This window comes from Camelus dromedarius, chromosome 16, assembly GCF_036321535.1.
Source record: "Camelus dromedarius isolate mCamDro1 chromosome 16, mCamDro1.pat, whole genome shotgun sequence".
Taxonomy (NCBI): Eukaryota; Metazoa; Chordata; class Mammalia; order Artiodactyla; family Camelidae; genus Camelus; species Camelus dromedarius.
In genome coordinates this window covers 25,426,328-25,432,988 of record NC_087451.1, presented here as the reverse complement: position 1 = coordinate 25,432,988, position 6,661 = coordinate 25,426,328, and the positions used below count along the sequence as shown (strand labels likewise).

The following is a 6,661-nucleotide window of genomic DNA, read 5'->3' as shown; positions in this document are numbered from 1 at the left end:
CGTTGGCGGGCAGCGGCGGGGCCGGCGAGACTCGAACCCGAGATCCCCACCGCTCCCCGCCCGGCTCCGCGCCGCGCCCCCTCCCCCGGCCGCACAGACCACGCCCAGGCTCCTCCTCCGAGTGGGAGCGGGCGGCGCGCGGACGCAGCAGCTGCGTCTCCGGGGCCGCATCAGCAAGGTCTTTAGCGACGCGGACGCTCTCGTTCGCTGTGACCTCGTGGCGCAATGGTAGCGCGTCTGACTCCAGATCAGAAGGTTGCGTGTTCAAGTCACGTCGGGGTCAAGCCGGCTTTTTTTCCTCTCCGGCTGCAGGGGCGCGTAAGGAGTGGGGGGAGGGTGTGTTATCGCCGCCGCAGGACGCAGAACCCGCTCTTTTCCCTCGCACCGCGAACACCGGGCTCACAGACACGCGGCTCCCCCCGGGACGGCGGCTGGCGGCGCGGCGCGGCGGGCCTCCGAGCTGCCCCGAGGGAGGGAACGGACCCCCTCCCCGCCCCTCGAAGCCCCGCCCCTGGGAGCTCCGCGGGGTCGGCCTCACGGGAGCCCGCACATCGGCGTCTTCAGGTCTGTCCTCAGCGAGAACCGCCACCGGGTACGTAGAAACGGGCAGCGCTGCTCCTCCCGGTTCCCCGGGGCTGCCCTCGGAGCGGCGCCCACCTGCTCGCGTCCGCACACCTGCGGGGGCGAAGCCGGCCGGTAGGGGGCGCCGGCCCCGCGACCGCGTCCACCTGCATCCAGGTGACCCGGCGACGCCCGGGCGACCTCGGGCCGCGAACGCGGGCGAGGCTCAGCCCCGCGGTGCGGCGCCAGGTGACAGAGGCGTTCACAGCCCGGGTCCCGCACTGACCTTCCTGCGGCCGTCGGGCCGTTTGGGTTTCAGCTGGGGTTCCAGCTCGCGGACGAGGGGGCGTCGGTGAGTGGGTCGATGGAGAGCGCTGCACACAGCGCCGGGCGCGGCGACCACGGCGACACGGCGCTGTCGTCAGGGCTGCTTTCCTAACGTCGTCCCCGCTTCCCAGGCTGGCGTCCCCTCGTCAGGTGCAAGGAAAAGAAGCTTGCCCAGGTGCAGCACGGGGGCCAGAGCGCGCCTGCTGCCTCTGCGACCCGTGGGTCTGCGCGCGGTGTGCTGGGAGCGGGTCGTCCCATCCCTGAGCTCCCCCGCGGGGCAGCCGGGGGCAGCGCGGCTCCGGCCAGGCCCCCCAGGTGCGGGTTTGACCGCACCTGGGAACCAGAGCAAAGAGGAAGCAGAAACACAGCTCGCCAGCAGAGGGCGCAGGTGGCAGGCCCGGACCGCTGCCTGGGACCATCTTTTCCCTGGAGCAGCGTGAGTGCTAAGCTTTTCTGTCGGAGTACCACTCAAAGATTTGGGGGGAAGCGGCGTAACCCTCGCATGTTGTCTAGGGGGCATCTAACACCTCCACCATTTTTAAATCGTTGCCACGGTTGGCATATTGTAAATAGTCACCGGTTAAAAATAAAACGGTTACATCATTATTTTAAATATAACCGACCACGTATAAACACCAGCATGATTTGATCCTGGGACGCGGCCAGAAACGCAGGAACAAGTGCGTCTCCGCTAGTCGGACATTTTGCATGTTTCCCTTTTGTATTTTCATTTCCTAACCCCCCCCCCCCAATAAATTTTGGACAACATGATATACTTTCAGGTTGAAAGTCTTTTATTTACCAGCCTGTTAGACTTCTCTCCACAAAGATACAAATATAAATGGTAAAATGTAAGTTCAGTAAAATTAAAATGTCCTCTTTCCGGCGACTTTAGCCGTCCAAAGTGCTCATGTTTCTCTGAGAGTGAATTAACACCATCATCAGCATTAGCGCAGCGCTGATACAAACTATACACTTGTATTAGGAGCCTTGATAATGAACTCTGAAATTGTCAAATTGCCTGTTTAATCTGGCACTTCAGGGGTTTTCACACCCGGGGCGGTGCACTCTAGTGAGAGGGTGGCTGGGAAGCTGGCTTCCTCATGATGAAAGACTGGGCCAGGGAGGGGGATGTGCTCCTCTGCCCTTCTAGCTTCTGGCTGGTCCGAGAGGGACGGAGTAACAGAAACAGCAGATGAAGTTTAATCACATCTGACCATGGGCGAGACCCAGGAAAAGTGAGTAACTCACCACCGTGGCTGAAGCCTCACCTTAAATTCCATCCTCGGCTAAAGACAAAAGAGGATGTGGCGGCTGGGAGAGTCAGTTTTGAAAAGTTACCAGGGTGACAGGGATGCAGACAGCCTTCTCTGCCGAAGCAGTTTCTAGAGGTTTGGTCACCCTCCTCTCCCGGGTGCAGAGAGGGAGGCGCGTTAACAAGTGGGCAGAGGTTTCCTTTTTGAATGTAAATGTCTTACAGAAGGGCAGCTCCTACTTGGTTTTCAGAGCCCTCCCCATCTCTGCTGTTTCTCAGAAAACAACCAGCTTACGACACTGAATGTGCCCAAGAGACATCCTTCTGGGTGCCAGATTCCGCTCCCCTACAGCTGTGAGGAGAGGAAGGACCAGAAGGAGGGCTGCACCCACCGGCCCTTCCCAGGCCAGGCGGTTTGAACAAGTAAGCTGAGGGTCTGAAGTCAGTTCCTTAAAGCCATCCTTGTCACAGGGTCCCTGGGACCGCTCCCACCTTCTGGGGTTTCTCTCTCCAGCTGGGAGATGCCGTCGAAACTGGAATCTTACCAAGAAAAAGGCAAAGCTGAGCGAGCCTGTTGGCCCCTGGACTGGGGGTCCCTGAGGTTCGACTGAGTCACAGGGGCATCTGCCAAAGGAGGAAAGGAAAAAAAGATCGATAAATGCGATTTTCCCACATGACTGCTTCACTTTATAACTAGGAATAACAGCACAGTGAGCTCAGAAAACATGGTTTCTGTTTTCAATGTGTCCTATTATTTTTACGTGGTTATATTATGTAGCGCAAAAAAATATAAAATTCCCAAATATATAATATTTTATATATATTATTTATAATCTATATATTATATATAATATAGCACAAATATACATAATATTTAAATAGAATGTAGAATAACGTCTGTATTCTATTTGATTGCCTTGCTTTGCTCACTGAAATAATTTACATTTTTAGTAGGCCATGTCAATAGAATTTGAATGTGAGAAAATTAACTAATATTTTTTTTTAGTGGAGGTCCTGGGGATTGAACCCAGGACCTTGTACATGCTAAGCACACGCTCTAACACTGAGCTACATCCTTCCCCATAAACTTAATTTTTTTAGAGCAGTTTCAGGTTTACAGCAGAATGGAGCAGAAAGTCTGAGTTCCCGCATACCCCTTCCCCATACACACAGCCGCCCCACCATCAGCATCCCACATCGCTGTGGTTCATTTGTGACAGCTGATGAACCAACACTGACACGTTATTATCCACCAGAAGAACAGTGTTGTTTCTACACCGCAGTGGGTCTAAAGGCCATGACTGAAGGTCCGTCCAGCACTGTCGCCCTGTCATCTTCTCTCCAGCCTTGCTGCTCTGAGTATGGTCCTCAGCCCTGCAGCAGAGGCTCGCCTGGGGGTGGAAATGCAGACTCAGACCCCAGCCCAGGGCTGCTGACTCCTAACCTGCTTTTCAGAAACACCTCCAGGTGACCTACAGGCCTGCCTGCTCTCCGGGAAGTAAATTGGAGGCACCTTGGGGAAAGAACCAGACCACCAGAAAGGCTGTAAACGCAGCGATTTCGCAGACTCCAGGGCTAGGCTGCCGCTGGCACTGGGGAGGTGACGCCTTCATTTCTGACCCTGTCACTGAAGAGAAGTCCGGGCGCCAGATGCACAGTGAGGCCCAACGAACTGAGAGGTGGGAGTCTGGAGCAGAGAAAGGTTGATCGCGTGGCCGAGAAGGGAAGGTGGACGGCTGGAGCTTGGAAAAACCTGAACTCTGATGGTCTGGGGGGTGAAGCTTCACAGGCAGAATCTGGGGTTTGGGCAGCAGGGTGTGTGCCTTTCTTCTGCTTGGCTGGTGTTACCTCAACAGGGCGGGGCTCCAGGAATCTTGGGCTCAGCCTGGAGTCACCGTCCTCCCCCGGGTGGGGGCCTGGGTGGGGGCCTGCAGGAGTTCCTGCAGGAGAACTGAAGGTGTTTTCAGTATGGCCCCTGAGAAGGAGGCAGGACCCTTCCCCAAGGCTGCTTCATTGTTTCCCGGCCGTTTCTCCCTCGTTTCCGCGTTTCTGCGTTCTCTCCCCCAATTAGCAACTGTTTGGATCTGCCCTTTGGAACTCCGGGAAGGTCAAGGAGGCTGAATGAAGCCCATGTCCTACAAAAGAGAAACGGGACACAGAAAGGGTTTGTGCCAGGTGGGGGGGAGACCCCACGAGGTCCTGCTCCGTTTCAACCTCTCACATCTGAGAAGATGGAACTTACTTACCTTTTATGCGTTGTTTCTAGAAACAGCAGGCGCCTGATGGACTTGCCAGGTGACCAGTGAGCAAATGGGCAGAGCTGGGCATTCCTGTCTCCTAATGACCTGATACGAAATTACAACCTCTTATCTGCTGCCATCTCTGGATTCGGGCAGAAGTAATTTCCAGGTCCCTCTCTGCTTAGCCCTGGGCACATTCCCCCGCCGTCTGACTCTGCAGGACCCCATCTGAAGAAAGGCTGATGACCCCTGGAGGGTTGTTTCCAGAATGATGAAATCCTGGAGGAGAGCGCTCGGCACAGCGCTGGACTTTGGCAGGGGTGCGGGATGTTTCAAAAAGGCAGTGTTGTTTCATCAAGTCACAGGACAGGACACCTTCATGGTTGCCGTGTTAGCGCAGGCACAGGGGCGCTCTGACGGCGTGAAGTACACTCGAGCTACTGCAGTGCATCATAGATGCTTAGAATGTGGTTTATTCAAATAACAGAATAGCACCCAAAGTGGCCACAGACTCTGCTCACCTTTACAAACCCCGAGAGTAACCTTTACCGTGAGACTGTGAACAGCCCAGGAGGCCTGGAATCAGAGGCACCAGTCTGAGAACTTTGGACGAGTCAGTGACTCTGTGGGTGGTGGTTTCCTGGTCGGAGAAGACAGTTTGCTGAGCTGAAGAAGAAGGCTTTTGTCTGCGAATCAGTTAAGATGCTTTCTTCTGCGAGTGACTCTGCTTCTGGTCACCCCCATCCTGCCCTCAATGTCCTCTCTTGTCTTTTGTTGAGGCTCAGATTTAAGGCTTTGGCCATTTTGGTGAGCTACTCAGTTTTCCTGGGTGTCCTCCAAGTACACATGTTATTAAACTTTCGTGTGATTTTCTCCTGTTAATCTGTCTCATGACAGTTTAATTCTCAGGCCAGCGGAAGCACCTAGAAGGGCAGAGGAAAATGTCTTCCTTTCTGACACAGGGAGATTTATTCCAGGAGTCAGGGGTGGTTAAACATTAGGAAAGCTATGATGAACTTAAGTGAATATCCTAAAAGGGTAATTTTAAAGATACTAAAAAAATAAATCTGACAAAAGTCCACTTTAATACATGATTAAAAAAAACTCTCTTAGCAAGTGAGGGTCCACGTATGAACATAATAATGACTTTCCCAAAACTCTTCGTAAAGTCAATCAGTGACTCATGGAGGGGGATCAGAAGCTGGTCGAAGTAGGGGTCTGGGTGAACCGGGAGACGCCGGGTTTTAACGCGGTGTGTTCTTTCTGAGCAAATCCGCAGACGCGGCGCGTAAATTCCAGCACTTCCGGGGGAGGGCACAGCTCGCGGGTAGAGCGCGTGCTTAGCGTGCACGGGGTCCTGGGTTCCTCCCTCAGTACCTCCATGAAAAAGTAAAAATTAAAAAAAATAAAATAAAATCACAGACCTCCCCCCAAAATAAATAAAGTGGGGGAAAGAAGCCCGGCGCGTCGGGTCGCGCAGGCGCCCCCAGCAGCGGCTGTGACGCAGCCCTCCCGGAGCCCGGGGCCTTCCCCGGAGGTGACACGCGTGTGAGCCGGGCCCCGCGGACGAGGGCCGTCCCCGCTGCCCGCTCTCCCCTTCGGCTTGTTGCCTTACGCTAACTGCATTATTTTAAAAATAACGGCCAACAAAACTACCCCTCTCCCCACCACTTTCTCAGGAAAAATTTTTCCCGTATCTTTGTTTACAATTTCCAATGCTTTACAATCACCGTTAACATTCTTAAAGTGTGAAATACGAGCATGGACTAAAACCTGACACTCTCATCGGAAAAGGCAGGTCCTCCGCAAGAACACCACGTTCCGAGTTTACAGACGGGGAAGCGGGGGCTCCCGGGGCCGGCACGTGGCCGTGCTCGCGGGGAGGGGCGCGGCGGTGCCCCCGCAGCCCCGCTGCCGCCGCCCCCGGCGTGTGCCCCCCATCGGGCCAGTGGATAAACGTGCGGGCCCGGCGAGCGGGCCGTCGCTGGGAAGCGGGGCCTCGCTGCTCTGTCCCGGGGAGCTCAGCCCTCCGGTGGGGCCGCCGGTGGGGGCAGGGGGCGGGGTGCGCGCCCGGGCTGCAGACCCCGGACCCCGGGGCGGGCGGCGCGGAGCCCGCAGCGCCCTCCGCCCCTCCGCGGAGCGTTGCCCAGCCCTGTCGTCGGAGGCCGAGGCCCGCGGGCCTCCCCGCGGGGCCGCGCCGCAGGGGGCGCGCCCGAGGCCGCGGGCCGGCGCGGGGCGGGCGCTGGGCGGCCCGGGGCGGGGACCCGAGCGCGGCCGG

General features: G+C 56.4%; 1 long non-coding RNA gene and 1 other non-coding gene across 2 annotated transcripts; both read left to right on the top strand.

Moving 5' to 3' along the window:
* The first annotated feature begins 211 nt into the window (after positions 1-211).
* TRNAW-CCA (transfer RNA tryptophan (anticodon CCA)) lies at positions 212-283 on the top strand. The gene has a single exon. It is a non-coding gene; the product is annotated as a tRNA-Trp (tRNA).
* A 1,621-nt stretch (positions 284-1,904) lies between these two features.
* On the top strand, positions 1,905-5,327 carry LOC116157866 (uncharacterized). Its single transcript, XR_010384386.1, has 4 exons — positions 1,905-2,126; positions 2,423-2,566; positions 3,599-4,307; positions 4,410-5,327. It is a non-coding gene; the product is annotated as an uncharacterized LOC116157866 (long non-coding RNA).
* Positions 5,328-6,661: the final 1,334 nt, after the last annotated feature.